At 44.8% G+C, this 23,023-nt stretch overlaps 1 protein-coding gene across 21 annotated transcripts in view; it reads left to right on the forward strand.

Moving 5' to 3' along the window:
* The window catches only part of esrrb (estrogen-related receptor beta), a 75,683-nt gene that overhangs the window by 3,373 nt on the left and 49,287 nt on the right, over positions 1–23,023 (forward strand). For 8 of the 21 annotated variants that reach the window (XM_084568920.1, XM_084568916.1, XM_084568919.1 and 5 more), the window contains exons 1-5: positions 18–6,264; positions 7,543–7,689; positions 15,480–15,654; positions 15,803–15,950; positions 16,446–16,578. The gene's annotated coding sequence lies outside the window, so the exon portion shown is untranslated. Of the gene's footprint in view, positions 1–17; positions 6,265–7,542; positions 7,690–15,479; positions 15,655–15,802; positions 15,951–16,445; positions 16,579–23,023 lie in introns of those variants that run through there. The other 13 variants (XM_084568913.1, XM_084568906.1, XM_084568914.1 and 10 more) reach the window with 10 other exon arrangements.

Genomic DNA, 23,023 nt, shown 5'->3' on the forward strand with positions numbered 1-23,023 from the left:
ATATATTGATAATAATCATTCGTCTAAGTAAGTAATCAAGAGTCTGCAGCCATGCCAGCAGCCCTGTGAGGCTGTACCTAAGGTGCTTTAGGCCAAATGCAAGTGCAAGTATGCTGATCTTCCAATCACTGGTGGCTCTTATGCAACACAGACAATATTCAGACCATGTACATATTATATACATCGATCAGGCATAACATTATAACTTGAACCATCTTGTGACAATACAATGTTCTGCTGGGAAACGTTTGGACCTGGCATTCATTCGTGTGGATGTCACTTAGACATGTAGCACCCATCTAGACCAGACCAGGCACCCGCACCCCATAGCAATGACACTCCTTGATGGCAGCAGCCATCCCCAGCAGGATGCAGCCTGACACAGACACACACACAAAAACACTTTAGGAACAACTAACAGCACAAGATCCCAAACTGATCAACTATCTGTGGGATGATCCACAGAGGACCCTCCCCTCAACCCATAGGACCCAAAGGCCCCCACTAACAACATTCTGTTACCAGACACCACAGGACACCCTCAGAAGGCCCATGTCCATTCTCTGATGAGTCACGACTGTTTTGGAGGCACAAGGGAGACCTATACAATATTAGTTATATACATACAGGTACTCCAGCGTTCAAAATGAACAGTGGCCTTTCTTTTTTGTAAACTATTGGGAATTCATTCAAATGATGAAGCAAAATATTTGAACTCACCCAGGCCATTTTACACAATTTTACAGACGATAGAATAAGAAAATAATTGATTAAGTTGCTACCTTGAACGCTTTTCACAACGGAGTGACTCAGTCCCACCAAGACTTGACAACGGTCCTGTTGAATACAAATGTTAGTGTGGCTGCAGCGCGGCTGGCAGAGGAAATACTCCCTCGGCCGCTGGAGATTATCAGTAGATCCCCCACTGTTAATCTTCCAGCTGAATGCTGAAGACTGTGGTAGTCACTTTGCCGCGTGTTGAGAGTCGGAGCAATTCTCTCCGCTCGCTGGTGGTCCACGGTTACAAATCACATCATCAGCTGTCTGAGCACCCACTGCCACCTCTTCTCCACCAGATTGATGGTGAAATGGAGGAAAAATCAATGGCTTCCTCTCGTCAGAAAGAGCCAGCTCTGTCATGTTTGGGAGCTTGATGTTACCCTCTCTTACTTTCTCTCCGCGACGGGGAAATTGAAAGCTCAGTTTGAACAAACTGACACACATGGAGTCTCTCAAGTCGATAAAATGACTGATTTCAATCTGCTGCCTCACTCGTGAGGTATGGCCGCCTCCTTTCAAAAACACTTCTAAACCACTGGAGGAGATTACTGTGATCGGGTTGAGTTGGTTGAGTTTCTAGTAAATGGCGTTTAGTCTTCAAACTGACTCAAAAGGCTTCTGTGTAGGTGACCCTGTGAGTAACAGCACTCGGTTTTCTTACTAGCCCCCTTAGGAGTCCCCCCCTCCATCACTTCATCCTTATCATCACCGTGACACGCTGCAACTGTGAAGCAAGGTTTCTATTCACTGCCTTCTGTGGAATGAGCGAGCGTCACCGAGCATTTTCACCCCGGCACATATTCCCCCTCTAATGGGAAATTCAAATATCACATATCAGCTGAATGCAATATTCACTTAGCCAGAGATAACACTCTGCCTGATGTGTCTCATGTATCCGGTTCAGAATAGGCACCGGCTCAGCCTCTGACACCAGATCTGACCGTGAAACGCGGTGTATAAATTCTGTCTGAGGCTCGTGTGCAGCCTGCTCACTCACTCTGTGCTTTATTGGTGCATGTGTTGGTCCTCTTGTATTCCCTCGTGTATTTGAGGGAGAGCAGATTCCAGGGCATCTGTGCTTGTCCTGCCGCTCCTCTTGTCTCTTTACAGCGCCACCATCCCTTTTCATTTCTGCTGGCATTCTAATCAGAGCGTTATGAGCTTCAGCGGGTGAAGTACGCAGAAAGTTGTGTTTCCTGACAGCCAATAAAAACCATATAATCTCCCTGATTCAAGCGGCCCATTTAAAAAAAAATACTAACTAGTGCTATCACTCAGAGCACCTCCTTCCCTTTTTCTTTAATGCCCTTTTTTATTTAATATATAGCCCATGAAAAATGAGAGACTCCCGCTTTGCCGTGTAGATATTTTGTTGCTGATGATGCGAGACGAATTTCCATCACAGCTTTGTTTCCAGCGGGTGAGCGGATAATCTTTTACAGCGCAGGGAGGGAGGGCACCGCTCCCATCAATCTCCAGGGCTTATAGCTGCTGCATGGTTGCCTCACCTGACCAGAACGCCTGACACCACCACCACCACCACAACAGTGGCCCACTGAGGGTCAGGAGCCATGTGGCTACACCGGAAGCTCGCTTGCGAACCGGCCGCCCCCTCCCAAACCCTCCCCAACCCCCACAGCAATGCTTCACTTGGCTGTTCCATTATTCCTGTCATTGTTATTATGTCATTTTTTTCTAACAAGGCAGTCACATCTGAGAGAGCAGCATTGCTTCCCCCGCTGACAGCCATGTGAAACTACGTTTTCAGCCGGAGCCGCAGCTGCTCCTCTCGACGAAGCTGTTCCAGAGGTTTCACCCCCTTCTGTGTTTCTCAGCCGTGTGCACTATGTGTTGCAATGCAAAGAGGTCTCGGTTTTAGCTGTGGCATCCTGCCCGGGCTGCCTCTTGAGAGGGGCCCCTGGTGGCCCCCCGTGCTGGTGTAGTGGCTGGCAGGCGTGCTGCATGCTGCTCTCCACACCCCGCTGCCCTGGCAATCGCCTGCTGCAGCGCTCCTCCCGTGGAGACAATGCCGCTCTGATTGACAATAATGGGAAGTGGCAGAATCGATGGGAGACAAGAGAGGGTGCGCGTGGAATTCTCCTGGAGCTTCCAGTCACAGACCAGGAGCTCTGGCACCACTCAGCTGTCATCCCTGCAGCACTGGGATTAGGGCCTGTGACAGCAGCAGCAGCAGCAGCAGCAGCAGCCTGAGAGAAAGATGCTGTGGTCATCATCGCCACTGACACCACTGACAGCCTGGAAATGGTTTCTCCTGTACACAACATATAGCCTCATTAACTGACCGGACTTCCTTAGAATCTGCATCTATAGAAGAGGTGAACCACTCTTAACTCCGGATAAAATTACTAAGCACACGAACATGATATGCAGAATAACCAGATATAAGTGTGTGGCGTGGGCTCTAATGAGCCATTTAAGAGAGTACTTTCAAAAAGTATCTAATTTCAAGGATTAAAATAGCAACTCACTCTATGCTTCACAATGCAATGTGTGTGTGTGCGTGTGTGTGCGTTGCAGCAGCGGATGGAGGGCAGGTGTCGTGACAGAAGGGGCACTCCAGTCTCTAATTGATCGGCAAAAGATGCACATGAAGAAGACGTTAAAGCGAAATGAAGTCATAACGGCGGATTGAGACATTTATTAAGTCAGACGAAAGGCCCTCAGAAACGTTGAGATTGTTTATTGATTTTTGTGTTTTGGCTGGCTGCGCAGGAGTAATCGCTCGTGCTGCCGCTGCCACGGAGGCCACGGGGGCCCCGAGCGCAGCCAAATGTTCGGGTGGAGGCGCCGACTTCCTCCTAAAAGAGGCGGCTTTCAGAGTCTTTCGCGTCGACGGCTGTTTTTCCCGTCGTTTGTACGCATGTGACCCGATACGCTGTCAGTCAGTTAGTGGGGAACGCCAGCCACTGTCACTTGTTGTGCAATGACTCTTGGCAGAGGCGTGTTGCTGATATGTTGGCTGGTGCTAAAAGCGGTGGCTTCTCGGTGTACTCGACTCAAGAGAGTTTTTCCAGATGAGATATCTTGTTTTTGTCCACACAAAACAGTTGCAACTGATTATGTTCATGTCTCTGTGTATGAACAAATTTGAAATGATGTTGTTTTAATCCTTAAAGAAGTGTAAATATTGGGTAAATTTCAGTAAGTGAGTCCACTGAGGATTTTGTTTTGTATGAAATTTTATGACACTTTATAGGACAAACAATAAATAGACTGATTAACGCATAACTGACACATTAATTGATATTGACAATAATCATTAGCTGTGGCTCTGCGTTATAAATTTAAGCAGATTATGAATTCAAACCACAGTTCCTATCATTTCTCTGCCAGGAAAGGAAATAAAAATGATTTCCCTGTTTCACGACGGTCCTGCAATCGTGCTTTTGTGTGCGCTCGCGTGTGCGTGCGTGTGCGCACTTTGTGCTGGTGAGTGTTAGGTAGAGTTCAACCATACTGGTGACATCAATCTGCCTGTTCTTTATTAGACGGAGCAGTGAGGTGTAACTGACTGCATTGTCCACAGATGGACTGGGGCCCACAGCACACGGGACCCTGGTCAGCCACCCTGACAATACAATCAATAACCACACACTCATTATGGGAGCCTTGCCTGCCTTCTCCTTGCCTACCTGCCCCATGGTGCCTCCCTCCACGTCTCACCCCATCTTTAACTCTGCCCTCTCTTTTCATTCTCTCTTTCAATCTTTTTTTTTTTTCTTTCCAGTCCTTTCTTTCTTTCTCTTTGTGCAACAGCGTCTTCCTTCTTAAAATCCCAAACTGTAAAGGGTGAAGGGACACTTGGACGCTGGCTGCTCGTGCTGCTGCTGCGATATTCAGTTGTCAGGCTGGACAGTGGCGGATGACAGTGATCCAGCATGGAGCCTGGGGCCTATAAATGGTAATGCCCTCCACTTGCCATCCTCATAAAGCATAATAAAAGGAGGTTATAAATCCTACCAATTAGCTGCGTCCATCAGTCGCCTTAATTGGAGTGTCGTGACTGGCTAGGGGATGACCTTGTGTGCCAGAGAGCCAAGACAGACGAGGGGGCCGGAGGGGGGCATCTGTGTGGACGTGGGGGACTTGGGCTTGTTTAAATCAACTGTATCTAACGGCTCATACTGAAGTTAAGGGTTCGGCCATATGGTGGTGAAACATTTGTGCTGACTGGCCATGTTGATGCGCAAAATTCATTTTACTGAAGTCTCTTGAGTAGCTGTGAATATGGTCGGCTACGGTGACCCAAGACACGCAGATGGATCCCTTTGATCAGTGAACACAGGTGTCCTCGGTTCAATAGCCTCTACTCATCCTGTTGTGCGACGCTTGTTCTTTCTTCCGCTGTGCGCAGCAGTTAAATCCGCCCTCTGTCCTCCTGTGGGCCTGGCCGCCACACCTTTCCTCTCAACACCTCAGTCAAGCGCTCTCTGTGGCCACTCAAACCTGAGACCTCGGCTTCCGCTCTAGCTACCGACGTCCACTATCTCATGACACCGCTCTGTCCGAGAGGAAACACTGAACTCATTTGTCCGTGCGGAAAGCTCCGTTTGCAGACGCCGATGTGTCGTTGCACTGTGCTTTCCCCCCCTTGCTCCCATCCCTCCACCTCAGGATTAGGCAGTAAAGACCAGTTAACCAACCAGCTGTCGGGGAACGGTTTCTCTCTGGCTGACTGGGAGCTGCCGACAGTTGTTTCCTTTCTCTCTTACCGTCCAGAGATAATTCAGTCAGCAGACTTTGAACTGCAGATAAGGGAGGAAGAGGATGATCATAGAGATGGGCCTGCTGTATATGGGGCAGGGGTAAATGAGTGGAAGGGTACAGGCGGAGGGAAGCAAGGGGCAGGTGTATGGAAACTGGAGAGGGCCAAGTAAGATAAGACCTGAAGCAGATGCAGTGGTCAAATTGACATTACACTATTACTCTTGTGCAGTTTATAATGTTGGTAGATGTCTAAGCTCCTGCAGTTTCATTGTTGCAAGTTTGGCATCAAGACACAACCTTTTCAATACCTTGATGATGTACTTACAGTCCTGCGTCTCGTGACTGTCTGAGTGCTGTCCCAGATCATCCTGTTCTTTTCCGTTCTGCCGTTTTATGACTGCAAAGAGAAGGGGGAGAGGAAATTAATTTCCAATAAACGCTTGACAGAGTGGCTTTTGTTTTGTCTCGGGCACGTGGTTTTGCGTACCTGCCAGGTGTTGTGCCGCACAACTCCCCCCCGGCCCTCATGCTCCGTGGCAAGGTACACGATGAAAGGCCTCGGGTGGCCCATCAAAGGGCCCATTGAGTTACGGCCTCGAGCCGGACAGAGGGCCACAGTGTGGACCGTGGAAATTTGACACTCTCTGACAGAAGCTCCACACAGCCCACTCAGGACCACGCTGACAGCCTCGCTCGCAGGAGATCAGGCGCTCTCTCTCGCTCGCTTCCACTGACTCGCTACCGCTACTGACCCTGGTAAGAAAAAAAGAAGTGATCGCAGTCAAAGACAGGTTGAGCTGTGAAGAACAATATGCAGATTATATTTAGTCACGAAACGTTGCTTACCTCACTAAAAACAATATAATATCTATAAAGATTTGAGTGTAAAATCTTTATCTGCAAAGTGGCTGTCAAGATAAATGTAGTGGAAAATATAGCATAATGTAGCATGAAATGGAAGTCCCTTGTACCGGGATGTACCGGGATGCATTGCGTTCGAGCAACCTGCCCAGTTTTAGGGCAGGTTGGGCAGTTTAAGTGGTTCTATGACCAAAAAGCAAAAATATTCAACAACAAGGACAACAATATACAGTATAGAAGCCATGCTGCGTATCACCGTCCCAGCCTGTAGGTATTACTTTGCTGGTCCAACATAGTCTTTCAGTCTTGACTTAAATAATGTTCACTCAATGGTGCCCTCTCAATCCTGTAGGTCTTTGTTGCCTCTTCCAGTTCACTCTTCTGTCTCACTGAGAATTAAAACTTCTTTGCACTATAAAGCCCACATGGACTCCCTGGGGGCTGGCGTCAGTAATAGCGTCCAACAATATCTGAGATTAATTTGAGCAAAAGCGCCACCAGTTATTGCCTGCTCTCTGCAACACAGTTCTTGGACGGTGCCGGCTAGCCATATGGCTATATGCAGCTGCAGCCTCTGCGTCTCTCCGCTGGATTACTTCCTGCTCTCTCCACTGTAAAAACTAAATGGTTTCACTGTCGGAGTAAGCCAGTACACTGTAAAAAAGACATGTCCTCCTCCATAACATCCATTAAACTCATATTAAAGAGATCCAATTTACTTTATTTTAAATATGTGGGATATATACATTGTGGAACAAGGAACTGGTGGATTCTGAGTGGCATCTGGAACACCTCCCCTACAGGCGGGGACTTGAACTTCAAGCTGAAACAGCCTGTAGTTCTTCCAAGAACCAAAGATGTCACTGGTTCCTGGAAGAACAACAGATTTTGAAGCTGAGCCCTGAAGATGCTGTTGACATTATATCCCCAATTTGGATCTATCCATTCAGGTGTAAAAGAATTTTGTTTTGCTCACAAATTACTCCCGGGCTTCCAGAAGTCTTTGCTCGACCGAGGTCCGCCACCAGCGCGTGGCCAAATCAAAGTTGAGGATCTTTCAGCAGAATGATCTTATTAACCAAGCACCTCCTGAATGTCATTCCTACACAGATAAAGAAGAAGTGTGTTTTAATGAAGCGTAATATAAATTTAACTGTGAGTCTCTCAAATTAGCAGCGGACGGGGTCACGACTGGACTGCCGCTCTCAGCGATGCCCTCAAATAAGCCTCACCTGTCGGGCAGTAAAAGAGCACGGAGGGCTTTCAATCACCAGCAAGTGAGGTGTGGACAGGCCGCTGTCCTCCAGCCCACAACTACAGGTATTAATAGACACAGGCTATGACAAACAGAGGCTACTGCAGGCACCTGTATGTGTTCGTTCATTGTGTATCAGCTTTCAAAAATACAAAGTCGCCTGTAGATAAAACTACGGTTCATAATTCGTCAGTTGTTTTCTTCCTGCGTAATCTTCAACGTCATTTGAGGAGAACAAAACAAATCCATTAAATTCATCAACTGCTCAGTTCTCGTAAATAATGGGGGCAGCGTTCAAACCCCCCGACTCGACTGCACCATCCCAGCCATTCAAGCTCATCACCTTTAAAAGACACAGCCTTAAATAATAAGAGTTGTTTGTGTTGACACCTTGGTTGATGTTTGTGGCTCCGTAATATATTGCATCAGCAGAGCAGAGCAGTTGTCTCTGCTCTGCACCTGCACCAGCCATTCAGCTTGAAGTCTATAAATCCCGGTGCGGGGAGGAATCGGGGACCAGAAATGTTCTATGGCCTGCTCACTGGACCCCGGGGTTGCCTATTCCGTCACCTTACACCATGCGAACCCTCAGATATTGTTAGTGCATATTTGTTTGTCTGTGGACACGGGAACCTTTGCAAACGGCGGCGGCGGTGCTTTGATTCACTGCCCTTGCCACATGAGTAGATTCCACCCGTGACCCCCCCCCCCACACACACACACGCACACACACACGATCTTTTGCGCTGCCCCAGCCCCCCCAGTTCCTCGTGCCACCGGGCTGTGCATATACAAATCACTACGGCCTTGTTAGCATAGTTTAGTGAAGATGTCAGCTTTACGAGGGCCGGGATGCTTGCTATGCGTGTCAGGGACAGCAGGGGAGGGGCTGACCCGCAAGGGGGAGTGCAGCGGGATACACAATCCCCGCACTGTAAATTTAGGGCCGAGGAATGGGAGCTGGGGAAATGACAGGCCCGGACCTCGCTGGAACAGTGTGAACCCGCGCTGCACTGCGTGATTTAACGGGTACACAGCATGCAGAATGGAAACTGAAGGAATGGGATTCCTATGTCAAATAAAAAAAGCCCCCCTGTTTTCTGATTTATCATAAATAATAATTTGATCGTATATCACCGAAGATGCCTTTTCCTGTGCTCGTAATCAAAGCTACGATAAACAGACATTTGCTCCTGAGCATTGTTTTATGTGCGGACGTGTAAGTGTGTTGGTGTGTGAGGCCTGTGTGTGTGTGTGTGTGCTGGCGTCATTAGATTGTTAATCTCATTTCCTTTCTGATGATTGAAAATGGAGAGAGGCTCTGAGTTTATCAGGCAGATAAATGGACGGCCCATCCTCTGAGAAGATCTAATCTGTCATGCGTCAAGGCTGGGGTTCACCTGCCGCCAGATAATAACCGTGTCGAAGGGCACTGATGATTTAGGAGAGCCCGGCTCTTTGTTTGCCTTTGCAAACACCTGACGGTTTCATTAATTAACCGGCCACAATTAGCGAGGCCCACGTCACGCCAGGTAGACTCCTCCTCAGGAGAGATGCGAGATATTAAAAAGCAGGGAGGCACTCCATCAGGCCTGACCTTTCTGTGGAATTACTGATATTTGAGATTTAATTCCGAATTCAATGAAAACTTCCATTTTTATTCCTACGGCTGAGACCCTCTCTGTCTCCAGTCTGAAATGGGGTCTCCTGCAGCCTGCAGGTCGTTAATTATGATCTTTATAAATTAAATTAAGAGGATGTCACTGCTTGATTTTTTTTTATCTTCCTGTCCTACAGGTTAAAGAGTAGATAAGATATTTATCACCCTTTAAATGATAGAAAAAATACGCCCTCTGACACATTAATTATATATACTGAATTCCAGGTTCTTCTTTCATGTAATTTGCTTTCAAATATCAAGTAAACTTGTGTTACGTGTTGGGCGTATCCTTGCGAGATGTGCGGGTAAAATATTCTGCAACTGGAGCAGCTTTTGACACATGACGGATATAGAGTCTGGGACAGAAAAGACAATGTAATTCTGATGGTAAACGTCCTGATAAAAATGCCTTTGGCGAGATTAAGAATGTTGCATGAAGGGGAGGTAGAACTTTGACTACCGTCCTTCCTCTACCCTCTCTCTGCCACCACACGTAGCTTTCCCGAGCTTTACTGTCTTTTTCTGTCCACTTTTAAAAACACTAACATCTCTCTCTCCTCCTCCGTTCCCCATCTCCTCCTCTGACCACCGTGGCCGCCTGCTTCTCGTCTCCCTCCCTCCTCTCCTTCCCCTCGCACACAAACACACACGCGGGCCCGCTGCCACCCGCGCGCATTTATTTATTCGTTATATTTCCTAATTCAGTTTGACGAATGAGTGACAGCTTGACACTTCATTCGGCAAGATTAATAGAACGACACAATATTTACGTGGCAGAGACAGCCAATTATCCCACCATCTATCATCCAGATTATCTTTCTGATTGAAAACTACTCGTCCATGTAATCGGAATTATTTGGAATTAGAAGGGAATTTATGGCTTCTTGTGTCACTTTTCCTGGACGCTGGTAAATTAGAAATATTAGATACATAAAGAGAGTATAGGAAATGGGATAAATAGAGGCCCGGGATGAATGCAACGCATTTCCATTTCATTTATTTATTTATTTTCTTTGCCAGGCTCTGCGCCCCTGGATGAACCCTATTTTCAGGCACCATTTTTACAGGTCATCATCGCATATTATTAACACATACAGTAGGATAAATGTTGTGTTGATAATACCGTGCAATTCAAGACTCGCTGTATCCTGTACCCACTACCTCCAGGATGTAGATATTTTAGGTTATTTTGATCAGAAGGCAGAATTAAACGCGTTGAACTTCGAAGACAGTAATGGATAGATGCTATCAACAGAGATAGCCCTGCGTGTATTGATCTCCAGCTATGTTTTTTAAATGTCCATCTCACTGAAGGCAGAACCGACATTAGTTTACTCCTTCAACCTCTGTCCTTCAGCCTCTGTTGATTAATTCACCCGGCTCCTTTCTATCTCACCCTACAATACTCTGTATTCTGTTTCCATACATCACCTTTTCGTACCATTCTCTCCTCCAACTTTTCATCACTTGATTAATTTACCTAATCTCTCAGCGCTGCTTAATGTCTTCGAGTATCTACTATTCAGAGAGGGAAAAAAACATATTTTCATTCTCCCTTTAATGAAAATCAGAAGAACAGAGCGGATGAAGTGCACCGGCAGACAGCCCGGGTTTATGATGTGTTTGTCAGGCCGTGTCAAAGCAGCTATGACACAATAGATGGACAATGCTGACTGTAAAGCTGCGACACATCTCCAGCTCCCGGCAGGAATCAATACGCTCCACTTCTGCAGAATCTGAAACTTGTTTCAAAACAGCTATATAGTAAATTAAAATAGACTTATAATGCAATCTGTTGTCCCAGCAGTCAATACCCGAACCCAAAATAAATGTACCTAATTCTAGTTATGGTACATGAATTGACTAGGCATTTTTCGCTGTAGGTCTTTAGTAATGAAATTTGGAAGGTGACGTTTCATCCATTTAGTAAATCCTGGCACTCTAAAAGCCTGGCTCTCAGTCATTCCCTGTTTTAGAAATGGTGAAAATTGCCACATATAACAACGTTGCCGGGGTTTGATTTTATTGGCCAGGGTGCGTTCAGACTTGTAAATGGGATTACGCCTTCCCAATATAGTACCCCAACAACTAGCTTGTTTATTTTTATCCTCTTATTAGGGGAGCTGGGTCCTTAAAGGGTGCCAAAATTATCCTGCGAATTGCTGACAGGGAAAAATGAAAGGTCTCTAACGGTTATTATAAGCAATCTGTCTGCATTGAAGCACAATGTGACTGCTGCGCTTGCGATACCAACGAGGTGACCTCGGTGAGATGGGGAGGAGAGACGTGTTGAAAGTCAGACACACCGTCTGGATGGGACCACCAGGAGTATACACACACCTCGCACACCGCGTTCACGCCACATATACACACACGCACACACAACAGGGCACTAGAACATGCACATGACTTTAACACTTTTAAATCAGTCTGTATTTATAATATTACACCGTAGTCTTAAGTTTGAGTGTGCAGTGAAAATAATGATGGGATAATAAAGTAAAAGTGGGAAGGGTTGGGAGGGTGTTGATTCGCTGAAGTTAAATAAAGTCTGAAATAAAATTTAGACAGCAAAATAGAAAAAGTATAACATATTATTTAACAAAGTATAGTAATAATTAAAGTGGTTGTACTTGAAATTTTCCTTCTTAAACTCCACTATATTTCCGAGGGATCTGTTGTTCTCTATACTCCATTGCATTTATCTGTCAGCTGTAGTTATTATACAGTAGATTAGGACTTTAAAAGTCTTTTACTGATAGTATAAATGAAACAAATGCCAATGAATTGTCAGCAGTTACGTAAGCGTTGCTGTTTGAGTTGTTATTTCAGTAAATTTATTTCAATTTTGTTCATGAATGACAAAAATGTAATTAGTTTGTATTGGAGCTGTTATGAGTGATAATTTAATTTAGTTTTATTTCTTTGACTTTTTCTTTTATTATTCAACCCAACACAGGTATTAGTTGAGCAATTACAAAAGAAAAGACTTTATGTAATAAATTTTCCCTCCACGCTCTCACTATCTATGTCACGAAGACGATCTTTGTCAAACTTTATGATAGATGACTGCAGACTGACTGCCGGAGGAGTTGGTATTTTGGATATATCTCCCGAGTTAGCCGACCCACTCCTTGAACCCCGGGGAGCAAATTAACAGTACTGAGCTCTTGGCTTCCCTGTAACCTTTCCCCATCCTGACTGACATTTGTGTTTTCCTTTGCCTTGGGCCTGGGCGTATGGCGGCCTGCGAGGGAACGCGCGGAGATGCTGCATATGTTAAGCGACCGGCCGCATGTGCTAACGTCGTGTTGTGTCTGCGTGTGATGTGGGAGTGTGTAAATGACTACACGTGCGTTTGTGGGTGAGCCGGTCCAGCTGTTCTTGTGGGGGCTTCCTCCGCGGTAAAGCGGGCAACTGCAGCGGATGGGTCGCGACCCCAGAACATGGCACGGATTCACAACTCCGACTGGGACGTATCAAGTCACGCACGGAAAGAAAACAAGATCCTCTAAAGAGAGCTGGTGTATTGTTCTCGAGATGAGGAATCTTGTCATGGTCTTATCACATCATCATTGCACTGCTACAGTGCAGGAAAGAGGTTACTGAGCATCAGCAGAACATAGTACATGTATTCAAGTTGTGGTTTAGCTGCAAATTGTCCTTTCTAACATCTTATAGGAGAAATGTGCACTTTTACCTTTACTACATTTGAGCTAAGAGCACTTTTGAGACATTTTCAACATTGTGACATTTAACCTATCTGTCTCAAAGGTCACATCTTCTTGACCTTTGTTGGAAATATATATTTATATATAAACTTTACTGTCTGTGCAGGATTGTCACTAATGTCAGCCTTATGCCAGTGCTTTTTACTGAGTAAAACTTTCAGTGCAGAACTTGTGAGTGTTAATAAACATTTTTACGTTTTTGAATTGATACTTTTAAGTAAAATACTAACTTGACAGTTCATTAGGTACATGAGGAAAACAAATGAATCCTAATATAACATTTCTGTACTAGATCTCGCTTCACGGCTGAAATAACATCCATGTTTATGCTGAAACAGCGTAAGAAAGGTGGCTACTCAACTGAAAACCACAGCCTCCACAATGAAAACACAGCTGAATCAACAGCTCTCTCAGTTATTTCAAACTAATGCTGACTACCATAATGTCCATGAAGCTAAGACTTAGTGCAGGACTGCTATATTAGAATGCATTTGCGTTCACTAGTGTACCTAATGAAATGGCAATTGGCAATATGGCAATATAACAACATATAGGTAAATAATATATTATTAAAGGTATGCTGAGGTGGAGGAATGTAATATTTCTTCCAGAACTGGACGCTGGAATAGTTTTTTAGGACATTTTGGCTGGCTCTTCTTTTTAAAGAAGGTTAGATACATAAAGATTATTTCACATAAGAAAGAAATGGTCATGCATAAAACAGTCATAACATTTAAGAGATTTGATTCCAATGTTTGGACTAGTTAGTTACATACAAATAAAGCCTGCATTGCTTTTATCTATAAACTATATTTCCAATGCTTGATATTCCATAATTGTTAAACTATAAACCTGAGACCACAGTGCACTGCAACGCTGTGGAAAAAACATACTTTGAGTCCCTGAGTCAAAACCGCTGTGACCGTGTGATAAGGCTGCACTTAAACAAGCGCGACTGAACTTTTGAGGAGGGACAGGGGCACGCTGGATTTCAGTTCCCCCGACCAGTTGAGGCGGTGTGGGAGAAGAGGGATGGAAATATGGTCGGGTATATGAGCCTTACAGTGGAGCTGTCATGGTGCTAATGGAGGAAGTGGAGCAGAGGGTCAGGAGTCCTCAGCACCTGTGTGGAAGATTAATGACCACAGAGCCATGGGAGGGAAAGATAGACAGAAAACGAGAAACTCTGAAATAGACCCTGGCCTATCCGACTAACTCAAAGGTCAGAGCTGCTTGACCTTTGGTGGGGAGTTACGGTATTATACTGTCTATGCACTAACTAACTTACACTGTGACGCTAATGTTAGTCTTGAAAATCTAAATATTATCACAAGTTCTTTGCCTAATTCACTCCAACAGCTATCAAAGCTGTGCTCCGACATCACCGGGGATCATCATGCTACACGTGAAGTCTATAGCAGAGCGGTGAGATTCGTATTCAGCCCAAGCTGTTGTCCCTTTAGACCATAAAAGGTGCTCTCAGGCAGTGATGACAGTAGAGACCTTTGTGATTACCTCAGTAGCATGTAGCGCACCAGAAAAGAGATATCATCATTATCTCGACACAAAGGCGGCCCTCACATTGTTAAAACAATTTGCCGCTCGCTAATGTAGGCTGTCAGAGCGCCGCACAGGTCTACTTCCAAGAGTTAAGTTGTAGGTCCCCCCCCTCCCAAGCCCCCCTCCCCCTCCCTCGCCGCCTGCCTGGGGAATCACGGCGGGTACGAGGCTCATTTCCTCATCAAACACAGGACGAGTGATTTGGAATATTTATGAGGCTCCCCAATTTAAGTTAAACATTTAACAAAAAAGCATCCGATTAAAATGAGACAGCAGAAAGGGTTAAAGTCCCAGTGGGCGGCCGAGGCTAAAAATTAAACATGGGATGCTGGAGATGAATTAAAGTAGCGGGTCTAACGCAGATTTCAGCTCGACGGCATTACTGTATAGAAGCAGCCGTGATGTGGTATGTGTTGAAACAAGGTTTTCATTGACTGTGACTAGAATTTTAATTAGGTATGAAGAGATGATGCTTTGATAAAGGGGCTGCAAGATCATTTTGGAATAATCCGCATACTAATGTGAGAATTTAATGTAAATGAGAGATGGCATGAAATATGAAATAAAATAAAATAAATCTACACATATTTTTCAACTTTTAAAAACACAATCTGAGACAAAAAGTACACCATAAAGTAGCACAATGTTCAGTGGACGTCCGGTAACTATCACTCACTAATCATGTTATTATGGAGTGGGGAAAACGGTTGTTGAATATAGATAAATTAACACCGTGTCCTCCAACAGCTCTGTTAGATCCTTGAATGCCGATATCACAATAAGGATATCAGAGCTAGTAACCCTGCTTAGGTCAGAGGGCACATGTAACACAATGCCATATTGACTTTATTGATAATCCATGGCTCCCTTTCATTCCTTCCCTCCTCTCTTCTCGTCTCTGTAGCAGCAGATCAGTCAGCGGCTGAGAAGGAAGGGTCATCCAGCTCCTGGTCTGCTCAGTGACTCTCCATACTTCCTGTTTAATCACCGCTCCCTCAGGGATACTCTGCCGACCATCTATCAAGCCCAGAAAAAGTTCAGGTGCTCTATATCGCTGAGAGATGAAGGACTTAGGTCAGGTGTGTATGCATTGCTACACTATGATCCTCTGCGCCGGTGCGCCGCTTCCTCCGAGCTTGCACACGAGGTTGTGGATAACATTTACTATGTTTGTAATTTGCATGCAAATGTAAATATGTGCACATTTCTGTGCATGTGGTGATTTAGTGGACAAAAATTGGCTTTGCCATGACAAGTTGCGGTGGAGAGCAGTGAGCTTACAGCCACCATCCTCAGATTGTCCCATACTCGTCTCTGGAAGACGGCACGTGGATAGCAGATCGGCTCGGAACATAAACGGACACATCAAAATCGTGTAAATATTCTTATGTGAATCAAAGTTGAGCTGCATGTTAGCTTAAGAAAATGCTATTCCTTCAGTTTGAGCATAATTTCCTATCATCCAAGTATCTATTCTGATTAAACACTCTATTTTTGTTTGGATCAATCATCAGTTTTATTGGAGACTAAATTATAAGCTTAATTATTTCTTGTAAATAACATTTATGAAGAACAAAGTGAACCAGCTAACAAGGTAACTGTCCTGTTGTGACTGATATACGTACATGACCAGCATGATCTGACTTAGTTTTCAGCCAAAAATCTGTCCACATTGTTTAAAATCAGATTTTTAGCTGCTAGAATCTTTACACTTTACTAGCACATAGGTCTGTTGTTTATTGTCATTAACTTAATTTAACCAAACCAATTTTTGTTTCCCCAACCCTTGCAATTCTTCCACTGCACATTTTTACACCTACTTTGAACACTTCTTTCTATTGAATATGTTTTTGTGAATTCTGCCCTGCAGAGGAGGAATGCTGTTTATTTATGTTTTCACTGGCAGCCCTGAGGGAAGTGACTGATGCCTCAACCACAGAGACACCGCCTCAGGCCATCATATGTTGCCCTCCAAGGTTCCTCAATGCGATCTGCATTCAAGTGTATCTATCTATCTATTGTTCATCCACCCCTATCCTTGCTATACTGGCTATTTTGTTTGGTTTTACCTGTGCATATATGCAGGAAGTTAAGGTATATATTACTGAAAGTCACAGCTAACTTCCATTTTTCTACTGAAACCTTCTTTAGCCGCTGCAGCAAAATGACAACAATTGAGAGTCAGTTAACACCTGTTAGTGCCAAGCATTAAGAGAATTTATCACAGTCTCTGATTTATTATAATGTCCCCTCGGTTGATGCAAATGGTGTTTCCACTATTATCTTCGTATATATAGCCTGGTATGAAGGTCTTCCAAAGGCAGCCCCCCTATAGTGGTGGTGTGATCTCATTTTCTCAGCAGAGAGGCAAACTGCTAGCCTCCCTCTGATCCACCTGGCAGGAGGGGAGTTTGGACTGAGACAGGCTGGCCAGCCCACTGACCTCTGGGTAGAATCTCTAGCTGTGCTGGGCAGGCAGCCGGTGTGGGCCAACGATGGGGCACGGATGACTGAAGCAATAGGGCTGTGATTAGCTGACATGGCGGCTGGGTTTTGCAAGCTGTCCTATTCGCAGGCGTGGGTGGGCGAAGGGGCAGAGCAGCTAAAATGGGAATGAATGTATCGATCCTGCTGCTGTTATGAGAATGACACACACAAGCTATTTTTACAGGAGAGGGAACTCACTGCTGGCGGAGGCAATCAGCCGGTGACGTAGATAAGCTCCTAAAGGGTGGATGGACCCAGTGGGTGGGGGAAAAAAAAGATGCAGGTGTGATTTAAAGCAATAGTTTAAGTTTTGGGGAAATAGAGACTCCGTGACTATGCACGAACCAAAAGGTTTGCCACATGATCGCCCATAACATGATGTTTTAATGTGAATTTAAGAGATTTTTTTATACATTTGGACAAAGCCAGATTAGCCACAGCTATCTGGATGCTAGTAGTAGCATCACTTTTTGTGTACATACAGATTAGAGAGTGGTATGAATCTTAACCGTGAACTAGTTTATATATATAAATGTTGCTCTTAATAGCACAAAACCTGAATTATTTTCAACATGAGCACATCAGTAATCAGTCAGTTTAATTACGCAGTACTTTTATAGCAGATTTACACTGCATTAAATGAAATGTAATCTAGACGGGCAATGTTACAACACGATGCCTGTGTCAGAGCTGCACAGCTGTCCTCTGCCATGTCCCTTCCTTCCTCGCAGTGCTTTAGTGTCCAGGGGACATGAGATGGTCCTATTGGAATGCTGCAGCCGGCCGGCAGCCAGAGTTCAGCTGAGGCTTATTCTCACTCACGCCATTTTCTGAACTCCGCCACTCTTTTTTGCATAAAGTAATTGCTGTCAGGGAATGTGCACTGCAGAGGGTTGCTTGGGCTCCACAAGCACAGAGGGTGAGATTAGGGAATAAAACAGCTAAGTCAGTGCTACTTAGGCGCTCCTCTGTCATTGCGCTGCCATGGATGAGGGCTGACAGTGATGAATATTGGCCAAAAGTTGGTATTCCACATGATGATTTTCCCTAATGAGAATTGATGAATGCGGGAGGGAGGGACTCGGGATTGGGTGATGAGAGGAGGGACCACTCATTAGAAGCCAGTCATGCTAAGTTGAGCGGCTTTAAGGTGGGCAGGGCTGCTGGGCTGAGCTATGCCACTCCAGCAGTTCTTCAATAAACATCAGCTGATATCATTGATCAATACTGCCTCGCACAGAGCAGTGTCAAATGGGATATATCCATGAGAGGGGGAAAAAAAATCAATAAGGAACCTCCTCCCTGTGCACAAACAGCATTTATGTAGCAATACTGTCCATATAGCAGGGCATTTATTAGCTCAGTGTCAGCTCCCACGTACGTTAACAGAGATCTATAGCAATCTCTGCATGCATATGTATGAAACGGTGGTAACACCTGGTTGTGTGGGACAGTCACGGGCCTTTGCTGTCCCAGCTGTAGCCGCGTCAGCCCGAGTAGGAGAGCGGGGACGCTGGTCTAGCAGATGGCAGTGTGGGCTTTGAAAAGCCATGGCCCTGAACGAGCCGCAGGCAGCCCCAGAGGCCAGTCCTCAGCCAAAGCTCCACATGTGGCCAGCCAGGAAGGACATTAAGTGGATAATAGTTAATAGTGAACCAGGCCATTTACTATCACGTGCGCACTTTATGGAGCAAAACCGCCACTCCTGTGTGCAGAAGGGGCCGTGGCTATGAACAGGTTTAACTTTTAGATGCAGATGAAAGTGCTAAGTGATCATGCAGAGCCATTTGCCGATGGTTGCACTCCTGGATAAACATTGTGCAATACTTCAGGTGATTTAAGAGTTCTTGTTGGGTTGAATTAGTGGAAATGTTCTTTCAGTCATATGACTGACCGCGGAATATGGCCTTGCTCATTTCATCATTTTCCATCCTGGATGTTATTGTCCGTCTCTTTTACAGGGCCCGGGGGGCTTTTGGATGTCTCACTCCACTACGGTTAACTATAGATGAAGAGATAGACTCTTTAATATCCAGGAGCTCATTTCACAGTGGCTGGCAGGTCACAGCATGATGACAGCTAAACAAGCCAATCTACAGGATAAGCCATACAGAGAATGTGGACTGAGGCCTGCTCTATCCTGTAGTTCACAGCGGATACCAAACTCATGATGGATTGTTACCAAGATACAGTTAGCGAAGAAACCGTGCATGCATTTAAGATCTCCTCTGCCTTAGTTAGGACACAGTGACATCTGAGTTTAATGTCAAATAGCCTCCACCGACACAAAACTGATTGCTGTGTTTAGTTTTCTTTAGCCGCTGTGACAGACTTTGTCATTGGCGAATGCAAAACAGGGATATCTAGGAACACATAATAGGATTGCCGGCTCTACATTGTATTTTCTCTCAAAAGTGAATTAGGATATCTCTTTTCATCACAAAGTAAAATAATGTATCCAAATAGGTGCATTCAAAACCCTTTAACCGCGTTGTTCTGTACTCATAATTGGATTTTAACAGCAGGTTCCTTCAAACGTCCAGCCGTCACCATCTCCAATATTGGATTTTTCAAATATTTCCATTCACGAAGCCCTCTCTTTATTTCCTTCTTGTTGAAATGCCTGGTTTTTAATCAGTCAATGCACAAAATGTCTGAATACTCTGGAGCCATTAAACCTGCCTGCCTCTGTGCAGACACATCCTGACTGACTGCGCAGCCTATTAGGGAGATGGAAGATTATGGCCTAAATGAAGCCATTAGTTACGCAAACCTAATGATCATCTTATTTGTATGTATAAATCTGATCCATTTCCCTTGCTCAAGGCAAATATTTCTTCCCTCAGATGATTTGAGGGAATTGAGTAAAAACAACAGCAGCATCAACAACAAAAACAACATCAGGACCCATAATGAAAGGAGCGAAGGCAAAGGCACTCAGGCGATTGCATCCATTACCCCTCTCCACTATATGGACCCCTTCATAGGGATTACCCCTGGTTCCAGAGAGGTTGATTATTAGACGCTTGCAAAGGTTTCGTTTGAATCGCCCCAGTTAAACGAGAAATTGCAGGCTGAGGAGAGAGGCTAATAACAGTTATTAACCCCGTGCGGGCGGCGGTGTAAAAGAGCGCCACAATAACGAGGTGCACCACCAAGGTTTGAGGCGCAGCGCAGCTAGCACACCCCCGAGGAGAAGCTAACTTATTAAAATAATGAATTAGCCGACCAGATTACTGCAGCCTGCGGCAAAGGCAATTATCCCCCTCCAAATCCCTGGACAGGGCTCCCTAGCGCCACCATAAAACAAGTGCTCAGAAAGCAGGAGCCCTCCGCTCCACACAAATGAATAGCCTGTTAATTAGGATCTCTCCCGCTGCGGGTAGCCTTCCCACTGCCATAACAGAAACCACTTCCACGACAGGGAGAGGAGGGGGGGAGGACGCAACGGGAAGATACAGAATCCACATGATTGCAGGAGATACTGAAATCTGCAAACAGAAAGTGAGCAAGAGTGAGAGTGCGAATAGTTCCAGTGTGAAAAAAATGACAACGCAAGAGCTGGAGAAATACTAGGATACAAAGAGGTAGCAGGGATCTTTGGTGGGCGAAGTTTAAACCTCTGTGTGAGGTCTCATTGGAAGCAAATATGGGGCATTCAGTTCCCAGTCCAGTGTGTGCTAAACATTTGACAGCTTTACTGTACAAGGTCAGGTCCAGTGAGCCTGTGTGGCCTCAGGATCAGTGCCTTCCTTCAGTGACTGACCTACCAAGTAAGGTTTTACGCACTGAACATTAATCCTAGGGACACGCTCATAAACTACCTTTAAATTCCAAATGTTTGCGTTAGTGTTAAATCTAAGAATTTCCTAGCGTTCACTTAAAGTTAAATAGTTTAGCCCTCCCTCATATAGTAGGGGTCATCAGTCCTGGCGTGAAGAAACATACGGACGAGGATGGAAGTGAAGTAGGCCAATGGCCAACCTGAAAAAGAGCCGCACTGTACTTTATGACACATATACAGCCCCTAATGGTTATAAATACTGAAGGATCACATGGTTGACACGCTGAACCAAATCTGGCCACCTTCCGCTATCACCTTCCAACTCCAACATCAGTGGAAATCACAAAGTTTTGAAGGCTGGACTCACCTTGTCCTGCATAGCTACACTTACAAAGAGCAGGGAGATAACTGTAAAAGTGGAAACTGTGCCAAAGGAATAACTGACACACACGCAGTGTTTGAGCATTTAGATTGTGTTTAGATTATGCATTTCAGTTACGTCTGAATGAGTCATTCTTATACTTAGCTTTGATCAAAATTCACTTTTTCACTACAGGTTAAAGCATTCTCACAAACGTCTGACATTTTCTGTAGACATCTTCTAGTTGTAGTCTCTTTTTTTGCTCTGATAATACTATGTCTTTATGATAAATACTGAATCCATATATGTGAGTTAAATTACTATTATTTATTAGTAATTATATCGCAATTATCAAGAACTGAAGTGGCATACTATACCCCACAACTCTTGGGTATAATATGCCACAAATATCACTTGGAAAAAAAAAAGCAATATTTACATTACTATTGCATTGTATTTCACAGCTACTATACAGTGTGGTAATGTCTATAAATGTATACAGCCATTTGAAAAGTGAAATATTAGCTATTTATAGTTAGTAAAGCACACTCTTTATTGTGTGATTTGCTCCCAAGAGAACGATTATATAGTCACACGGCTATGCAGGGCACGAATCAAGACATTATGCCAGTGTACTGTATGAATATGCCTGCGAGGCTTGACATGAATGCAATTTCATGTAATTTGAATGCCTTTCATGAGGCAAGGACTCTTTTGAACTGTCTTAAAAAGCTCATCCACCATGGTAGCTGCCAGTGGCCCTGGGTACAGAGGAGTCATGTCGACAGGCCCAATTAATGATGGGGCGTCTGAGAGTGAATGAATGAGGAGCTTTGAGAGGATTCCTCCACCTTAAATCCCCCTGTGCTGCTGCTCCCAGACTGCCTGTGAAGAACAATCAAACGGCAGCAACCCCCTCCTATTTATCACTTTAAGACATTAGCCAGACATGGGCCTGAATATTAACCAGCTCCTTTTCCAGGAGAGTTCCACACCAAAGGCTGCGTGTGGCAACATACATTTTTAATCACAGGGGAAAACGAGGCCTCTCAAACGCTCTCATCTATTACTGTGTGCTTAACGCTCCACTTTTTTTTCTTTCCCCAAGGCCTCTCAAAACAGGAAACAAGCTATGATTGCAGTGGCTCTTCTCTTTGGATTTTGCTTTAATTTTTCATATTATACAACAATCACAATTTTATATTCAGATTTAATCTGCATTTTCTGGATTTCTTCCAGTGAGTCCTAATTCTTTACAAATTTTCTAAAACGCAGAATCTAACTCTCTCAGTGACTATCTTGACTCTGGCTGACAGAGTTCATTTCCTTAGGTTGACTGTGTGTCTCCATGCCTAGGACAACTGGGCTACAGAGGCAGTGGAGCGTGAGTCGGGCTTCCACGGCTTAATTGGAGTCATGTTCTCCAGAGCCTGGAGCTGCTCCTTTCCCTGCACTGGCCTCCTTGGTACTGGGCCTGTGGTGGGAGCAGGACTGGTAGGGCACGGGTACCAGGCATGCAGGGAGATGATCTGTTCACCCCCATCCTCTCCCTCTGGGTGCCCCTACTGTGACACATGGCACCCTGGTAACAAGGTCACTCTACTGCTGTGGCACCACAGGGGGAGTTGGCCTTATTATCAGGAGAGAAGACAATCTTGAGAAGAATCAAAAGGGGAATCTGATCTCCAATCACGTATTATTCAACAAGGTTTTCTATATCCAGGAGCTTTCCTTCTAAGTTCGTCAAGGGTAACAATAGTTAATATGCTTCATAAGACAACTTGAAATATCATCATGGATTATGTGCATTTAGTTT

This window comes from Chelon labrosus (assembly GCF_963514085.1).
Source record: "Chelon labrosus genome assembly, chromosome: 20".
NCBI lineage: Eukaryota > Metazoa > Chordata > Actinopteri > Mugiliformes > Mugilidae > Chelon > Chelon labrosus.